The following is a 19,530-nucleotide window of genomic DNA, read 5'->3' as shown; positions in this document are numbered from 1 at the left end:
GTGGTTTTTAATGTATTGATTTAGATACACTATGGAGCTTCCCTACCTGGGCTAGAGCACCATTCATCAGTCTTCATGACCCTCATGCTATGAACTAGCTGGTATAGAGTAGAACCAGATATTTTTCTCTATTTCTTCAGAATGCCCATGTGGTTGAACACACTGAAAACATATCACTGATGAATTTCACTTCTTCCAAACCAAGTTTGACCCCATCTTACTCATGCAAACATTTAGGAAAGAATGCACAGGAAACTCACTCTGTTAGCTTTCTTTCGGAGGATGGAGAATAAATTATTGTTTGCTTGCAGTGAAATGTTAAACTATTCCAACAATATATGCCCTAAGATTTAGCAGCTGAGCTCCTATCACATAAATTATTTGATAATGAAGGGAGGAAAATCCTTCCTTTGAATATATATACATTCCACCTTTACTAATTTTTTTATTTTTTTATATAAACAACTTACAGCACACTTTTTGATTTGGTGTTTAAAGTAAATAATATTTGTACATCTGAAACATACTTAAGACAAATGAAAAGCCTCTAGGTTCTTTTGTGTGAGATACTGAAGGGCTCTACAAACTTAAAAGGACAATTAAGTGTGTCTTCATCTGGAAAAAGTAGCAATGGAAAGCTGAATATATTAGATAATATACACTTGTCAAAGCATTCTCTTAGCTTTAAAAAAATTAAAGAGAAAAGAGAAAAAGAAATATTCTTGATAACCAAACCAAAGCTGGCCCAAATGTCGTTCAATGCTAATTTTATTTGAGACTGTTCAACTAACTCTGAACAGATATCCATATTCAACAAAGACATAATTAATGGCAACACTTTCTGCAGCCTTAAGACATCATAATAAGCTGAAAAAATACAAAAATATTTTTACGGGAACTAATTTAAGGACAAAGAGTTGACCCCTTGCATTTCATTAAATAGCTGGAGGTAGGAGAGAGGATGCTCATTTCCGTTCATATCAAGCAGCCAATTTCAAAATGCAAATCACAATCTGCAGATGTTGGAGGATGATATAGATATTTTTAAATATCATTTATTAAGTTTAAGGACATCATACATTTGAATTTTAAATAAAAATCAAAGACAATTTTGGGATTCAATTTTAGTCAGGGAGTGAATATATTCATGGTGCATTGGAGGTCTTTAGGTTAGCTATGTTTTCAAGTGTTTAAAACTGTTCTTGTAAACCATTCATTTTATATATTATTTCCAAAATCTTTTAATGGAGAAGTTTCATTAAGATTCATATTATTCTTGATTATTTTACCAAGTGAGAAATGGTGCAGTTTGAGCACAGGATGAAGAGAGGTACATTTTAAGAAGGATGAAAACAGTACCTGATTGATAGAAGCATTTAAAAATGTTATCAGGACTCTATAGCTTATTTTAGGCAACACCTTATTGATCATGTTTATTGTCTGTTCCCAATCCATCCCACTAAAACATAACATTCAAGAAGGCAATGATAGTTCTTTTCTTCCTTCTGAACCTTCACTGTCTGGTCCTGTGAAAGTCAAGATAATAGACCTTAGCCACATGTCACATATATATCATGTTAGTAGCTTTTTACAACCTACTTATTCAATATATGTTGTTACTGTCGTGTATGGTTGAGTCAGCACCAACCCATAGTTGATCCTCCAGTGCATTTTCCAAGGCAGTAAATTGCACAGAATGAGATTACCCATCTTTCTCTCACTTCAGTCAATGACATTATTGTTGTTAGGTGTTCTCAAGTGGAGTACGACTCATAGTGACTCTGTGAACAATAGATCTGAACCCTAGACTATTTTTTGCCATCCTCAAACTTCCTGACACACTAGAATCCATCACAGCAATCATTGTGTCAGTCCACCTGGTTGAGGATCTTCCTTTCCTTTGCCAACATTCTGCCTTTCTGAGAACCATGTACCGCTCCAAGGAATAGACCCTCCTCGAAACACGGCTTAGCAGCAAGAAGCTGTGCTACAATTCCAAAGACATGTGGTTTGAGACCACAATGGTAGAAGGACATGTAATATCCTCCTTTGCAATTAACTGCCTCTGAAAATCGACTGGTGGGTCAGCTATGAGTTGGTTCCAACTCGACAGTACACAACAGCAACATGAACAAATTATGTGAGGTGAAGCTTTATCATATGTGTCTCAAAGGAACACTCTGAATGCATTTTCTCCAAGACGTATTTGTTGTTTTGGCAGTCCATGGAATGTTCAGTACTCTTCTCTCACATCATTGCTCAAAGGCATCAATTCTTCTTCTGTCATCCTTATTCATAAGCTCTCAGATGCATACCAAGTGATCAGAAAGACTATGGCCTGAATAAGACAAACCTTAGTCCTCAAACTGATGTCATTACTCCTCAATAATTTGGGAAAGCCCCTAATGGCAGACTTTCATAGTGTAATACATCTCCTAATTTCCTGATTGCTGGTATCAGTGGTGTTGTGGATTCAAATAGCATGAAGTTGTTGACAATTTTCATCTTTTTTCTACTTATCATGATGTTGCCTATAGGTCCACTACTTAGAATTTTTTATTTCTTGATCTTGAGATGCAATCCATATTGAAGGCTATATTCTTTGATCTTCTTCAACAAGTGCTTCAAGTCCTCCTCACTTTCAGCAAGCAGGGTTGTGTCATCTGCATAACACAGGCTATTGATGAAGTTTTCTCCAATCTTGATGCTATATTCTTCTTCATAAAGTCCAGCTTCTTGAATAGCTTTCTCAGCACACAAATTTAATAGGTTTGGAAAGAGAATACAACCCTGATGCACTCCCTTCTTCATTTTAAACCAACAGAACACATGTAGACTAATAGAGAGGGGACCTTAGGTAGAGCTTTCAGGTATGGAAATACAAAGGAAGAGGAACAGTTGTAAGCAGACACTAGTGATTGGAACATGGAATGTGAGAACCATGAATGTAGGAAAACTAGATATTGTTAAGAAAGAAATGGAACTCATAAATATTGACATACTAGGCATTGGTGAGATGAGATGTACTGGCATGGGGCTTTTTGAGTGAGATGATCATATGATAGATTACTCTGGAGATGAAAAGGTGAGAAAAAAACGGGGTTCCTTTCATAGTTAAAAAAGTAATTTCTAGATCCATATTGAAGTACAACATTGTGAGTGACAAGATAATATCCATACGCTTACAAGGAAGTTCAGTGAATACCACTATCATTCCGATATATGCACCAACAACCAGAGCCAAAGAAGAACTTTTACAATCGGAGATCGATCAAACATGCAATCAAGATGAATTGATAATAATGGGTACTGGAATGCAGAGGTTGGGAACAGAGAAGAAGAATGAGTAGTTGGAAAACATGGACTCAGTGATAGAAATGAAGCTGGAGATAGGATGATTGAATTTTGCATGACCAATGACTTATGCATTGCAAATACATTTTATAAAAAACATAAATGCAGGGTATACACATGGATTTCACCGGATGGTATGCATAGGAATCAGATCGATTACATCTCTGAAAAGAACCACTGGAGAAACTCATTATCAGCTGTGAAAACTAGGCCAGGAGCTGAGTGTGGAACAGACCACCAACTACTCATATGAAAGTTCAAGTTGAAGCTGAGGAAAATCAAACAGAATCCACAGACAGCAAAATATGACTTTGAGTTCATCCCACCTGAATTTCAGAATCATCTCAGGAACAGGTTTGAGGCCTTGAACACTAATGAGCGAAGACCAAATGAGTTGTGGGAGGATGTCAAAGGTATCATCCAGGAAGAGTGCAAACGATCATTACAGAGACAGAGGAGGGGGAAAAAGACCAAAATGGATGTCAGAAGAAACTCTAAATATTGCACTGGAGCACAGAGAAGCCAAAGAAGAAGGAAGAATTCAAGATACTAAAGAGTTGAATAGAATATTCCAAAAGGCAGTGCGGGATGAAAAAGTAAAATATTACAATGAAATGTGCGAGGAGCTGGAGTCGGAAAATAAAAAAGGCCAAACTTGCTCAGAATTTCTTAAGCTCAAGTAACTGAAGAACAAATTCAAACCTCGAGTTGCTATAATCAAGGAAGCTTTAGGCAGAATATTAAATGATGCAGGAAGTATTAAAGAAAGATGGAAAGAATATACTGAGTCACTGTATCGAAAGGAATTGGCAGACACAGAAGAATTTCATTAAATAATATATGAGCAAGAGCCTATGGTGATGAGGGAAGAAGTTCAAGCTGCTTTGAAGGAAATAGCAAAAAATAAGGCTCCAGGAATTGATGGTATACCAATTAACGTATTTTAGCTAACAGATGCTGCCCTGGATGTGCTCACCAAGCTGTGCCAAGAAATCTGGAGAACAACCACTTAACTGGAAGAGATCTATATTTGTTTCTGTTCCAAAGAAGGGTGACCCAACAGAGTGTGGAAATTATGAAACAATATAATTGATTTCACATACAAGCAAGATTCTACTGAAGATTATCCAAAAATGACTGGAACAGCACATCAGCAGAGAACTGCCAGAAGTCCAGGCTGGTTTAGAAGGGGCCGTGCTACTAGGAATATTGTAGCTGATGTTATATAGATCTTAGCTGAAAGCAGAGAATATCAGAAGAATGTCTGTCTGTGTTTCATTGATTTTGCAAAGGCATTTGACTGTCTGGATCATAACAAACTGTGGCTGACTCTGAGAATAATGGGAATCCCAGAACATTTAATCGTGCTAATGCTAAACCTATACTTGGACCAAGAGGCAATCGTCAGAACAGAGCAAGGGAACACTGCATGGTTCAAAATTGGGAAGGGTATACACCAGGGATGTGTCCTGTCTCCATACCTTTTCAACCTGTATGCAGAGCAGATTACCCAGGAGGCTGGGCTCTATGGGGAGAAGTGTGGCATCATGATTAGTGGAAGATCTATCAACAATCTGCGTCATGCAGATGACAGAACCCTGCTTGCTGAAACTGAGGAGGACCTGAAACGCTTGCTGCAGAGGGTTAAGGATTGTAGCCTTCAGTGTGGATTGAGGCTCCTCACCGCTGGACCAATTGGCAGCATCAGGATGGATGGTGAAGAGATTGAGATTGTTCACAGCTTTAGTTTACTTGGCTCCATAGTTAACACTCTTGGCACCAGTAGCCAGGAAATTAAAAGACATATTATGATGGGAAAGTCTGCTGTTAGGGGCCTCTCCAAAGTACTGAAGAACAATGGTGTCACTGTGGAGAATCAGGAGCATCTGATACAGGTCATGGTCTTTGTAATCACTTGTTATGCGTCGGAGAGTTGGACAATGACTAGTAAGGATAGAAGGAGAATTGATGCCTTTGAGTTGTGGTGCTGGAGAAGAATATTGAATGTACCACGGACTGTCAAGAAAACAAACAGATTTGGCTTTGAGAGGATTAAACTGAGCTGCTCTTTGGATACAAGGATTCTGGGGCTTTGTCTGACATACTTTGGGCATGTTCTAAGGAGGGACCGGTCCTTGGAGAAGGACATGCTTGGTAGGGTGGAGGGACAGCACAGGAGGGGAAGACCCTCTATGAGGTGGATTGATTCAGTGACTGGGGTAATCAGGATGGGTGTTTCAGAGGCATTGTGATTGGCACAGGATAGAGCAGGGTTTATATCTGTTTTACATGGGGTTGGTCGCTATGAGTCACAAGCGACTCAATGGCACATAACAACAACAACAATGCTCTTTTGCTCTGTTAGCACAGCAGCCTCCTGGTCTTGGTATAAGTTTTGCATAAGCACAATTAAGTGCTCTGGGATTCCCATTCTTTTCAATGTCAGCCACAACTTCACTCAGTCAAATGCCTTTGCATAGTCAATAAAGCATAAATAGACATTATTCTGGTATTCTTTACTTTTATCCAGGGTCCATCTGACATTAACAATGATGCCACAGTCTCTTCTAAAACCTACTTTATGTACAGTTCTAGTCATTTTTTAATTTATCCTTAGCAATATTTTGTTTGCATGTGGTATTAATTATATTGTTCGGTAGTTTCCACATTCAGTTGGATCTCCTTTCTTGGAAATGGAAACAATTATGGACATCTTCCAATCCATTGGCCAGACAGTTGTTCTCCAAATTATCTGGCATAGACTGGTGAGCACATCCAAGGTTGCACCTGCTAACTGAATCAAGTCAACTGGTATCCCATCAATTCCTTTGGCCTTATTTTTTTATCAATGCCTTAAAACAGCTTCAACTTCTTCCTTCATTATCATTGGCTCCTGCTCATTTGGTACTTTCTGAATTTTTTCAGTCAGTCAGTTCTTTTTGGTACTATGACTGCGTATTGCCTCCCTCTTCTTTTGATGCTTTCTGGGTCATTCAATATGTTGCCCATAGTATTTTCCAATATAGGACTCAAGGCTTAAATTTGCTTTTCAGTGCTCTCAGCTTGAGAAATGCAGAGTTTTTCTCCAATTGCAGCTCTCTGCACATTCCATTATAATACTTTACTTTTTCTTCTCAAGCTGCCCATTGAAATCTTCCATCCATAAGACTGAGCAAGTAATCTAGGTAGTTGGACTATGAAGAAGAATGCACTATTAGGAGTGAACATTACAACCTACATGAACATTACAACTCACAGACGAACTACTTATGCAGATGATGTAATCCTACTTGTGAAAGTGACTACCACTTGAAGCACTTACAGATGAAGATCAAATGCTACACCTCAATACAAAGGAAACAAAAGTATCACAAATGGACTAATAAGCAATATCATGATAACAGAAGAAACACTGAAGTTGTCAATGATTACATTTTACTTGGATTAACATGTTGCCTCACACTTTTAAATTGAGACCTTACTTAGAAACACATCTTTTTTTTTTTGGCCGTCATTTACGGCAACGTGTGTAGCAAGCAATGTTGAGTTGGGTTCACAATCAATGCTCAATGTAATGTACAGTAAAAAAACTCAAAGATGTGTTAAATCAGGCAAATCTGCCGCAAAACGTCTTATGATAGTATTAAAAAGCAAATATGTCACCTTAAGGAATAGAATGTGCTGGGCCTAAGTCATGATATTTTGAATCACTTTGTCTATATATTAGACAAATCAACTGCATCTTGATTGTATGTTTGGTCAATTTCAGGCTGCAAAAGTTAGTAGAACTCAATTCCTTCCTTTTTGGCTTTAGTTGTTCATGCATTTATTTTAATAGTAACTGTAATTAACAAGTCTTCCTTGCATGCATATAGCTAATATTCTGCCCCTCACACCATTGTACTATGAATAGGTTAGTTCTTGAAATGACCTTTTTAACTATGAATGCAACTCTATTCTTCCTCATTTTTTTCATTTCCAGAAAAGTAAATTTTGTGGTTAACTGATTCAAAGTCAGTCATTTCAACTTGATAATGTCTACTATAGCAACCTTTATATATTCCATTTAATTTTTGACAATTTTGCTATATTCAGACTTTGTATAGTTCATGTTCCAATTATAAGGGGATACATCCTATCCCCATAACTTTTCAATCCATATTCAGAAAAAATCATTTGGGAGTCTGGACTTCATGAGGAAAAATGTGGTATCAGGATTGGACCACCAAAAGAGCAGATGTGTCTTGGAGAAAGGAGAATCAGGGTATTCTTTGGAAGTGGAGATGGTGAAAGTTCATTTCACTTAGTTTGGGCACGTTAGGAAGGTCTATTTCTTGTAAAGAGAAATCATCCTTAGATAAGTGGAATGCCAATGAAAAAATTACAAAATTCTTTTATAATTTATTATGTCTCACACAGTCAAATGCCCTTGAATAGTCAATAAATCACAAATAAACATCTTTCTGGTATTCAACTGTTTTCAACACAATATTCATCTGATATCCTCTTCAGAATTCAGCTTGAATTTCTATTATTTATTTATTGATGTACTGATCCAGTAATTTCTAAATTATCTTCAGCAAGATTTACTTTTAAAAAAAATTTTTTTTAAATTATATACTGGTTTACTTACAAAGTTTGTATACATTGTTTTCACGCTGATTTTTCCGATTTACTTTATCCACCTGTCCTACCATCCCTCAAAGACTGCGAAGCCATGATTAATCACAAACACCCCACCCATCCTCACTCCTCTGTTCCTCCTTTATCCCACTGGATCATCATACACCTTCTATTAAAATGATCTTATACAGTATTGTTTGTATAGGACTGAGTTAGTTCACTTAGCATAATGCTTTCCAATCCTTTTCAAGTTAAGAAATGATTTACAAAATCATTGCTCCTGCGTCCTGTGTAGTATTCCATCATATGAATGTACAATAATTTTTCAATCCATTCGATTGTGGTTGGACATTTGGGCTATTTCCATTTTCTTGCAATGGTGAATAATGCTGCTATCAACATTTGCATAAAAATCTCCATTTGAGCTTCAGTTCTCATTTTCTTAGAGTCTATTCCAAGCAATGGAATAGATGGGTCTTATGGAATTTCTATGTTCAGCTTTTTGAAGAAATGTCAAACTGCCTCCCAGAATGGTTCTATCATTTTGCAATCCCACCAACAACCTATAAGAGTTCTTATCTTGCCACATCCTCTCCAACATTTATTACTTGCTGTCCTTTTTTTTTTAACTTGCTGTCCTCCTAAACTTTGGTACTGCTACTGAAGTGAGCTGGTTTCTCTCCGTGGTTTTGATTTGCATCTCTTTTACTGTCATTTACTGTCCGTGTTTTTGAGCATTTTTTCATGTATCTGTTGGTCATCAGATTATCTTCCTATGCCAAAATTCTTTCTATCTTTTTTGTCCATTTTGTAATTGTGTGATCAGTCTTTTTTCTGTGGAGGCCCTGTAGGGTTCTGGAAACTTTTTTTTTTTTTCAAAAGGCAGACGATCTGAGGGTGTGTGAACAGGAGCTGGGGGAGAGGTGAGGACAAAGCAGAGCTCTTCCTTTGACAAAGTCATTTCAGTCCATCCTCAGAGACCATAGAGCTGTGGGAGATACAGACTATTATTGCAGGTGCCCGGAGTACAGACAGTAGACAGGTCACAGTGGGTGAGGGGGTCAGCAGGTAGGGAAGTGACAAGTTTTCGCGGCAGTCCACATACTCATGTTGTTGTTGTTATGTGCTGTCGAGTCGCTTGCGACTCATGGCAACCCTATGTACAACAGCCCTAAACTCTGCTCTGTCTTGTGCCAATCGCTCTTTCTCCGATACACCCATCCCGATTACCACAGTCACTGAGTCAGTCTACCTCATAGAGGGCCTTCCCCTCCTGCGCTGTCCCTCCACCCTACCAAGCATGATGTCCCTCTTCAAGGTCCGGTCCCTCCTTACAACATGTCCAGAGAATGTTAGACAGAGCCTCAGAATCCTTGCCTCCAAGGAGCCTTCCAGTTTAACCCTTTCAAGGGTGAATCTGTTTGTTTTCTTGGCAGTCCATAGTACCCTCAATACTCTTTCTTCTCCAGTACCACAGCTCAGAGGCATCAATTCTCCTTCCATCCTCCTTAGTCATTGTCCAACTCTCTGATGCATAACAAGTGATACCAATGACCACGGCCTGTGTCAGATGCACCTTAGTCTCCAGAGAGACATCATTGCTCTTCAGTACTTTGGAGAGGTCCCTAACAGCAGACTTTCCTATGGCAATACATCTTTCAATTTCCTGGCTACTGGTGCTGAGAGTGTTGATTGTGGAGCCAAGCAAACGAAAGTTGTTAACAATCTCAATCTCTTCACACCATCCATCCTGATGCTGCCAATTGGCCCAGTGGTGAGGATCTTTGTCTTCTTGACATTGAGCCTCAATCCATATTGGAAGCTGCAGTCCTTGACCCTCTGCAGCAAACGTTTCAGGTCCTCCTCAGTTTCAGCAGGCAGGGTTGTGTCATCTGTGTATTGCTCTGGAAAACTAGCTGCTCTGAATGGCTCAGGTAGGAACAGGTCAGCGTGCCCTGGATATGTAAAAGCACATGTTGGACTTTGATATTTAGCCAGGTACAGATTTTGTATGTATTTTCATCCCCTGTCCTGTTTACCACTGCATAAAATACATGTTCACTGGTCAAGGGGCCAATGGGCAGGAAGAGGCTTTCAGACCAGGTGCAGAACTTTGACAGCCAGATGTGTCACAGTGATGGGGTAGTAGCTGGGATTGGAAATCTTCAAGACATTTGTTATGTTGAGGACATCAGCCTTGTCAAAGGCTACAGTGGAGGAGTTGAGACCCACAGGAGGCACTGAAACGGACCGGGGAAACAGGAAGAAGATGGTTAGGGCAGAGGTCACCAGGCAGATAATCACTGCTAGGAACACGAAGAGCTTCGTGTCTCTTGGTTTCAGTCTGTGGTCTCCATAGGGGATGAGGGCCACCAAATGCTTCTCCAACTCTTGGGGATCTGCCCACTGCCCTGGCAAGTGGGACAAGGCACATAGCCACCACCATACGCCCTGTCAGAAGTCACATAGAAACTAAAGGACTTGCTGATAGCAGTGCTGGAATAGCTGGTGACTCTGCTGCTAATGGCTGCATCCTGGGACAGGATTGGCTTGCTCTTGTCGTCCTGGCATGCTACTTGAGACAAGATCTCACCCATTCCCCAGGAGGTTTTTTCACTGGTTCACCTGTGGAATGCTGGCAGCAAGCTCCTCTCCGCTACAAATAGGCAAGGTTTTGGAATGTCTTCGCGCAGGGTCTCTGGGGCAGGGAGGCCCTGGGGCTAACCCCTCTGCAGGCTCAGGGCTGAGCAAAGCACTGTGCTGTAGGGAGCAGGGAGGAGGGAGCAGGCACCTTGGAAACTTTTTTTATGAGACCCTTGTCTGAAATAATATTGCTAAGTGTTTTTTCTCCCAGTCAACAGGTTTTCTTTTCACTCTGTTGGAAAAAGTTTGGTGATATTTTTGTTTGGTTGGTTTTGTTTTTAATGAACATTTACAGAGATTCTGGATTTCCTTCCATTTCATTTATTGTTGCATTTTTCTCCCTGCCCATTCCTCGCACCCTCCCCCCTGCCCCAGTTCACTCTTCTCCTTGAAAAGTAAAAGAAAAATTTCTTCATTGATATACAATTCCCCATCCCACCCCCCAAGTACACACTTGACTATATAACATTCATTCTGGACTCTTCTCATAACTCTAACAGCCAATCATATATTGTTTTTAAACTGTCCTCTCCCTTATCGGCTTCAATGCAGTATACTTGGAAAAAGTTTTTGATGAGGATAGAGATTTAATCTTTAGAAGGTCCCATTCATCAGTTTTACCCTCTCCAGATTGTACGTTTTCTGGCTGTATTTGGCAGTCCCTTTATACCATAGACTAAGCCATCTAAACTTAATCCCAGTTTGTCTCTAATGATCTTTATGGCTTGGGGCTTTACTCCCAGGCCTCTGATCTATCTTGAGATAATTTTTGTGTATAGTCTTAGATGTGGATCCTGTTTCTCCTTTCTGCAGTTCAGTTTTGTCAGTACCATTTGTGGAAGAGTTTTTCATTTCCACATTTGATAGGTTTTATTTCCTTGCTGAATATCAATTGACCATGTATTGCTAGGTCCATTTCTGGGTTTTTAATTCTGTTCCATTGGTCTGTGTGCCTGTCATTGTACCAATACCATATTGTTTTGGTTACTACTGCTGTGTAGCAGGTTGTGAGATCACAAAATGCTATGCCTCCTACTTTAATTTTGTTTTTCAGAAGTGCTTTCCTTATTTGGGTTTTTTTTCCTCTCAAATTAACCTGACAATTTCCCTTTCAATCTCCTTGAAACATTAATTTCGTATCTGAATTGTGTTGAATCTGTGATTGTGTGTGTGTGTGTTAGACTGTCATTTTCACAATTTTGAGGCTTCCTGAACAGGGCACATTTTCCCATTTATTTATATTTTTTATTGTGCCTAGCAGGAACATCCTGCCCTTTCATTTGTATAGATCTTTTGTGTCTCTAGTTAGATTCACTCCCAAGTACGTAAATTTGTGGTTGGCTATTTTAAGTGGTATTACTTTCTTAGTTTCCTTCTATGAATTCTCTTTGTTACTGTAGAGGAATCCCACTGATTTTTAGATATAGCAAGATTTAACTTTTGTGTGATATAAATGATCCTGTTATAAATTCCTCATTCTCTTAGATTATCTCACTTTAGTATGGGCACAAATATGAATCTCTATCAGTCTATTGGCCAAATAGCTATTTCCAAACTTCTTGGCATTGATGATGAGTACACCAGGGCTTCATCTGTTTGTTCAAACACTTCAATTGTATTTCATCAATTTCTGGAGCCTTATTTCTGTCAGTGCCCTCAGTGCAGCTTTACTTACTCTTTAGTACCATTGCTTCTTGGTCATAAGCTACTTGTTCACATGGTTCATGGTGTCAATTATTTTTGGTACAGTGACTGCATTCCTTTCCTGTTACATAGATTAATATAATATCATCCAGTATTTTCTCATAGAATTTTTTTAAATATTGGTTTATTTACAAAGTTTGTATACATTGTTTTTCGTTCCTATTTCCTTCACTCACACACCTCCACAAAATTAATTGTGTGACCCTATAATTAACAACCCTCCACTCCTGCCCATCCTCACCCGTCAACTCTCCCACTCCCCCTCCTCTTCATTCTCATTCTACAATAATAGTTTTATACAGTGTTCATCCTTATGAGACCGAGTTAGTTCACTCAGCATAATGATTTTTAGTCCCTCCCAGGTTAGGTAGTGATTTACAAAATGATTGTTCCTGCATGCTGTTTAGTATTCCATTATGTGAATGTGTTAGGTTTTTGCACTGGACGTAAGGCCAAAGACTCAAGAAAGGGACCAGAGAAAGCAAGGAAGTTAAGGACGCTTTATTAAGGGGGCTCCTGGGTGGGATACCTTGGTCTGCAGAGAGAGAAACAGGCAGAAGGACAGACCAGAGAAATACAGCACTATAAAGTGAATTAGGGCAGGTTTTATAGTAAGGGTCTTTAGGGAGGGGAGGGTTTTTAGCCAGGTGGGTGGTCTTCTAGGGAGGGAAGGGAGAGGCACTCCATGGTAGGTGAGGTGGTTCACTACCTTTGTTGACATGTTGATATTCCTTGAATCCTTTGTCCTCCCTTTGACCTTGGTCCTGGTCTGACTGAATGTGATATAATTACTCTAAACATTCAATTGTGATTGGATATTTGGGCTGTTTCCATGTTTTTGCAATGGTGAATAATGCTGCTGTGAACATTGGTGCACAAGTCCTCATTTGTGTCTCAGTTCTCATTCTCTCAGGGTATAATCCAAGCATTGGAATAGCTGGGTCATGTGGAATTTCTAGGTTCAGCTTTCTGAGGAAATGTCAAACTGCCTTCCAGAGTGATTGTACTGTTTTACAATCCCATTAACAGTGTGTAAGTGTTCCTATCTCACCACATCCTCTCCAACATTTATTATTTGCTGCCCTCTTAAACTTTGACACTGCTACAGGAGGGAGATGGTATCTCATTGTGGTTTTGATTTTCATCTGTCTTATTGCCAATGATTTTGAGCATTCTTCATATGTCTGTTGGGCATCCAATTAGCTTCCTGTGTGAAAATTCTTTTCATGTCTTTTTCTCATTTTGTTGTTGGGTTTATCAGTCTTTTTCTTCTGAAGGTCCTGTAGGATTCTATAAACTGTTGATATGAGACCCTTGTCTAAAATTACATTGCCAAATGTTTTCTTTCCCAATCAGTAAGTTTTCTTTTCACATCTTGGGAAAAAATTTTTTGATACACACAGATATTTACTTTAGAAGAGCCCATTCATTTATTTTGAACTCTTCAGAAATGCTATTTATGGCTGTATTTGTCAGTCTCTTTATACCATAGACTGTTGTTGTTGTTATGTGCCGTCGAGTCGCTTGCGACTCATAGCGACCCTATGTACAACAGCTCTAAACTCTGCTCTGTCCTGTGCCAGTCTCATTGTCTCCGAAACACTCATCCCGATTGTCCCAGTCACCGAATCAATCCACCTCCCAGAGGGCCTTCCCCTCCTGTGCCTGCCCTCCACCCTCCCAAGCATGATGTCCTTCTCCAAGGATCATTCTCTCCTTACAACATGACCAAAGTATGTCAGACGAAGCCTCAGAATCCTTGCCTCCAATGAGCAGCCCGGTTTAACCCTTTCCAGGCTGAATCTGTTTGTTTTCTTAGCAGTCCATGGTACCCTCAACACTCTTGTCCAACACCAAAGCTCAAAAGCATCAATTCTCCTTCTATTCACCCTGGTCATTGTCCAGCTCTCTGATGCATAACAAGTGATTGCAAAGACCATGGCCTGTACCAGATGTACCTTAGTCTCCAGAGACACACCGTTGCTCTTCAGTACTTTAGAGAGGTCCCTAACAGTAGACTTTCCCATGACAACACATCTTTTAATTTCCTGGCTGCTGGTGCCAAGAGTGTTGATTGTGGAGCCAAGCAGACTAAAGCTGTGAACAATCTCAATCTCTTCACCATCCATCCTGATGCTGCCAGTTGGTCCAGTGGTGAGAATCATTGTCTTCTTGACACTGACACTTAATCCATATTGAAGTCTGCAGTCCTTGACCCTCAGCAGCAAGCACTTCAGGTCCTCCTCAGTTTCAGCAAGCAGGGTTGTGTCATCTGCATAACACAGATTGTTGATAGATCTTCCACCAATCCTGATGCAGCATTTCTCCTCATAGAGCCCAGCCTCCTGGATGATCTGTTCTGCATAAAGGTTGAAAAGGTATAGAAACAGGACATGCTTTAGGCAGAGGATTAAACGATCCAGGAGGTATCAAAAGAAGATGAAAAGAATATACTGAGTCATTGTATCGAAAAGAATTAGGAGACACAGAAGAATTTAATGAAACAGCATAGGAGCAAGAGCCTATGGTGATGAAGGAAGAAGTTCAAGCTGCTTTGAAGGAAATAGAAAAAAAATAATACCTCAGGAATAGATGGTATACCAATTGACATATTTCAGCTAACAGATGCTGCTCTGGACGTGCTCACCAAGTTGTGTCAAGAAATCTGGAGGACAACCCCTTGGCCAACTGACTGGAAGAGATCTATATTTGGTCCCATTCCAAAGAAAGGTTACCCAACAGAGTGTGGAAATTATAGAACAATATCATTGATTTCATATGCAAGCAAGATTCTGCTGAAGATTATAAAAAACAAACAAAACAAAACAAAACAAAACAACTGGAACAGCAAATCAGCAGAGAACTGCCAGAAGTCCAGGCTGGTTTTAGAAGGGATCGTGGTACTAGGGATATTGTAGCTAATGTTAGGTGGATCTTGGCTGAAAGCAGGGAATACCAGAGGAATGTCTATCTGTGCTTCATTGACTATGCAAAAGCTTTTGACTGTGTGTACCATAACAAACTGTGGCTGACTCTGAGAAGAATGGGAATCCCAGAACACTTGATCGTGCTAATGTGAACCTTATACTTGAACCAAGAGGCAGTCGTCAGAAGAGAGCAAGAAAACACTGCATGGTTCAAAAGTGGGAAGGGCGTATGCCAGGGATGTGTCCTGTCTCCATCCCATACCATAGACTAGACCACCTAAACTTGATCCCGGTTTGTCTCTGATGAACTTCATGCTTCTAGGCTTTACTCCCAGGGCTCTGATACATCTTGCGTTGATTTTTGTGTATGGTGTGAAATGTAGATCCTGTATCTTCTTTCTGCATTTAGCAGTCCAATTTTGCCAGCACCATTTGTTGAAGAGTTTGTCATTTCCCCATTTGGTAGGTTTTATTTCCTTGTCGAATATCTGTTGACCATCAATAGCTGGGTCCACTTCTGTGTTCTCAAATCTGTTCCACTTGATCGTGCAAAACTTATACTTGGACCAAAAGGCAGTCATCAGAACAGAGCAAGGAAACACTGCATGGTTCAAAATTGGGAAGGGTGTATGCCAGGGATGTGTTCTATCTCCATATCTTTTCAATCTGTATGCAGAACAGATTATCTGGGAGGCTGGGCTCTATGAGAAGTGTGGCGTCAGGATTGGTGGAAGATCTATTAACAATCTGCGCTATGCAGATGACACTGAGGATGCTTTCAGATGCTTGCTGAAACTGTTGTTTTGGTTACTACTGCTGTATAGTAGGTTTTGAGGTCAGGATATGTTTCCCACTTCATTTTTTTTTTATTTTCAGAAGTGCTTTGTTTATTTGGGGTTTCTTCCTCTCCAAATAAACTTGACAATTTCTCTTTCAATCTCCTTGAAATGTGAATTTGTTATCTGTATTGGGATTGAACTGAACATGTAGATTACTTTTCGTAGGGTTGTCATTTTCACAATATTGAGTCAATTAAAGGCTTGAAATTTTTCTTCAGTTCTTTCAGCTTGGGAAATGTTGAATGTGTTCTTCTCTTTTGGTTTTCTAACTCCAAGTCTTTGCCATTTCTGTAAAGTACTTTGTCATCTTGAGCTTCCTATTGAAATATTCTATTCCTCCTTGTTACTTCACCATCCAAATAAGAAGAAAAAAAACTAAATTTTTCTCAGGAGAAGTACAGCCAGGTTGCTCCCTAGAAGCAAAAATAGTGAGACTTTGTTTCACATATTTTGAGAATATTTTCAGAACAGGCCTGTCTCTAGAAAAGGATGTCATGCTTGGAATTATAGGTCCCCAAAAGAGAGGAAGACCCTCAACAATATGCATTGACATAGTGACTACAACAATTGGCTTAAGTACAGTAATGATTATGAATATTGTGCAGGATCAGACGAGGTTTTGTTCTGTTGTACATAGGGTTGCTATGAACCAAAGCCAACTTGAAACTAGCAGCAACATATTCATGTGAAAGCTTGATGATGAATAAGGAAGATCAAAGTAGAGTTGTTGTCTTTGTTGTTGTGTATTTTTTAGTCAGAACTGACTCATAGTTGACCTTTCACTTGGGTTCCAGAGGCAGTGAATCAGATGGGAAGAGATTTCCCATTTTTCTTCTACAGAGAAGCTGGTGGATTTGAACCACAAGCTTTTGGTTTGGCACCACAACTCCTGACCACTAAGCCACAAGAACTCTCTAAATAGAGTTGGTGTATTAAAATTATGGTATTGGAAAATAATTTGAATACATGACAGACTTCCAGAAGAATAACCAAATCTGTCTTGGAAGAAGAGTAGCCAGAATAATCTCTCTCTCCCCTCCCTGGATTGCATATTCTACAGTGATAATTAGGAGACCTGATCCAACCTGGTCCCCAATTGACTTTCAGGTTGCTTTTGATCAACTTCTGAAAATTCAGTCATTGAAAACTATAGTCAGAGTTGACTCAATGAGAATTGATTTCTGAGTGTGAATGACAGATTTGAAGATCAAATTTTATTTTTTAGTATCTGGCAATGTTCTTGAGAGCAAGACATTTTATCAAGGCAAATGGTATATAAAAGGATTTCATCGACCTTATAACTTTTTTTTTTCCTCTCAATCTGTAGCTAGCTTTTCAAATGGAGCAGTTGATAAAACTTATGCCATGTAAAAGTACTAGTATGAAGAGTGGTCAGATGAAATAAGTCTGCTGCCGCTGTAAAAAAATTAGAAATCAAATCTACAAAACCTTATTTGGGGATTGCATTTTGAGTGTTATTATAAAATAAAAGATAATTAATTTGAGTTGTTAGCTCAACCTAGTTCATGTGCAGTTTTATAAGGGTATTTATTTTTCTAATTTTATTGACCAATACAGCAACCTAAACTTTTTCAAAAAGCCCAGGTTCTCTCCATTCTGGGTGCCTGTTAGAAGGTGGTGGTTTTCACAGAATTTATCATTCAGGTTTAATGGGATTTTAAAGACTCAAACAAACATCTTTTGACATTAGGCAATAAATAGAGTGTTGGTTAGAATCTGGAGAGTTACTGGACATGTGTAATGACCCCTGGGTACACAGCCAGCCTGGCTGTCTCCCTTCTGCTTCATGCCCTGGCTCCAATCTCACTTCTGTGAGGTTCACTGTCAATGCTTTAATTATAACTCCCTCAAACCTGCTGAACTCTCTCAACCCTCAGCCTCTCCACTTGTCCTTGTTAGTTTTCTTTACAATGTTTCAGTTTTTTTGTATATTATTGATGTTGATGAACCCCTTATTCTCTCCACTTGCCTTTGTTAGTTATTTCTATACAAATTTGCTGTTGTTGTGTGCCATCAAGTCACCTGCAATTCATAACAACCCTATGAACAAAAGCCCTGAACCCTGACCTATCCTGAGCTAGTCTCACTGACTCCGACATACCTACCTCATTACCCCAGTCACTGTGTCAATCTGTCTCATCCAGGCTCTTCCTCCCTTGCTCTGACTCTCCACCTTTCTAAGACTGGTACTTCCCAGGCCAGGATCAGGCACATCTTGATCTCTAGACTCTTTAGCACTCTGGAGAAATCCCTGAGAGCAGACATTCCTCAATGTAATTAATCTTTTGATTTCCTGACTGCCAATGCCAAGAGTCTTGATTATGGATACAAGCAATCTAAAATGTTTAACTATCTAAATCTATCTTCTGTCTACCATGATGCTACCAATTTATCTAGTGGTGACAATCTTTGTTTTCTTGATGTTGAGCTTCAATCCACTGTAACCAAATGCCTTGGTCCTTTTCAGTTTTGGTAAGCAAAGTTTTGTCATCTGCATAATGTAGGCTGTTGAGGACTCTTCCTACAATCCCTGATGCCACATTCCTCCTTATAAACTTCAGCTTCCTGAATGATCTGTTCTGCGAGTAGATTGAAATGTATGGAGAAAGTACACATGCCTGACACATTACTTCCCTGACACTACATTCTTTTAAACTGTGCAGTGTTTCCTTACTCTATTCTGACAACTGCTTCTTGGTCTTCCTATAGGTTTTGCATGCACACAATGGAATCTCATTCTTCTCAATGTTAGCCACAGTTTGTTATGATACAAATAGTCAAATGCCTTTACAGACTAAAAAAAGTAAACCCACAAAGAGACATTCTTGTTGTTTTAATACTGGCTTATTTAAAAGGTTCTTATCTATTGTTGTGGGAATAATATTTAACCAAACGCTGCATCAGAAAATGAGGGAGGCATAATAAAAGCTAGAATTCCCCCACCAAGGCAGACCTTGGGTTTCACAGAGGTTAAATGCCAAGGCAGACCTTGGGCTGGACATTTCCATAATTTTTAATTTGTACTTACTAAATACCTCCCTCCTGAGATAAGCATAAGGTAAACAGTAGAGAAGATTGGCCTTATTTACAAAAATATTTCTCTTTGAGAGTTACTTCCCCGTGATCCTTTGTTTTTGTGTATTCCCTCTTGACTCTATTTTATTTACTTCCTGATGACTCAATAAAAATCCAGAAAGGCACAGCATAGGGGCTGCAGTCCTCCCAGCTGTTAGTCTCCTGCTTTCTGGCCTGACCTCCATTCCTGAGTGTCCTCATCTCTGTCTTCTCCCTCAGCCAACACACATTGTTTTTCTGCAGTGGATCTTTCCTATTTCCTTCACCCCATCTACCAAATTGTGCAACCCTGTGATTAAACACCCTCCACCCCCCAGCCATCCTTATCCCTCAGCTCCCCCCAC

The 19,530-nt window shown here is 39.5% G+C and overlaps 1 pseudogene; it reads right to left on the bottom strand.

The window, feature by feature from the left end:
* Positions 1–8,934: 8,934 nt before the first annotated feature.
* On the bottom strand, positions 8,935–10,574 carry LOC102867893 (annotated as a pseudogene).
* Positions 10,575–19,530: the final 8,956 nt, after the last annotated feature.

This window comes from Elephantulus edwardii, unplaced genomic scaffold (genome assembly GCF_000299155.1).
Source record: "Elephantulus edwardii isolate Elephantulus edwardi_28Jun2011 unplaced genomic scaffold, EleEdw1.0 scaffold00172, whole genome shotgun sequence".
NCBI classification, from domain to species: domain Eukaryota; kingdom Metazoa; phylum Chordata; class Mammalia; order Macroscelidea; family Macroscelididae; genus Elephantulus; species Elephantulus edwardii.
Note: the sequence above shows the minus strand (reverse complement) of the source record. Positions and strands in the feature narration are given on the sequence as shown.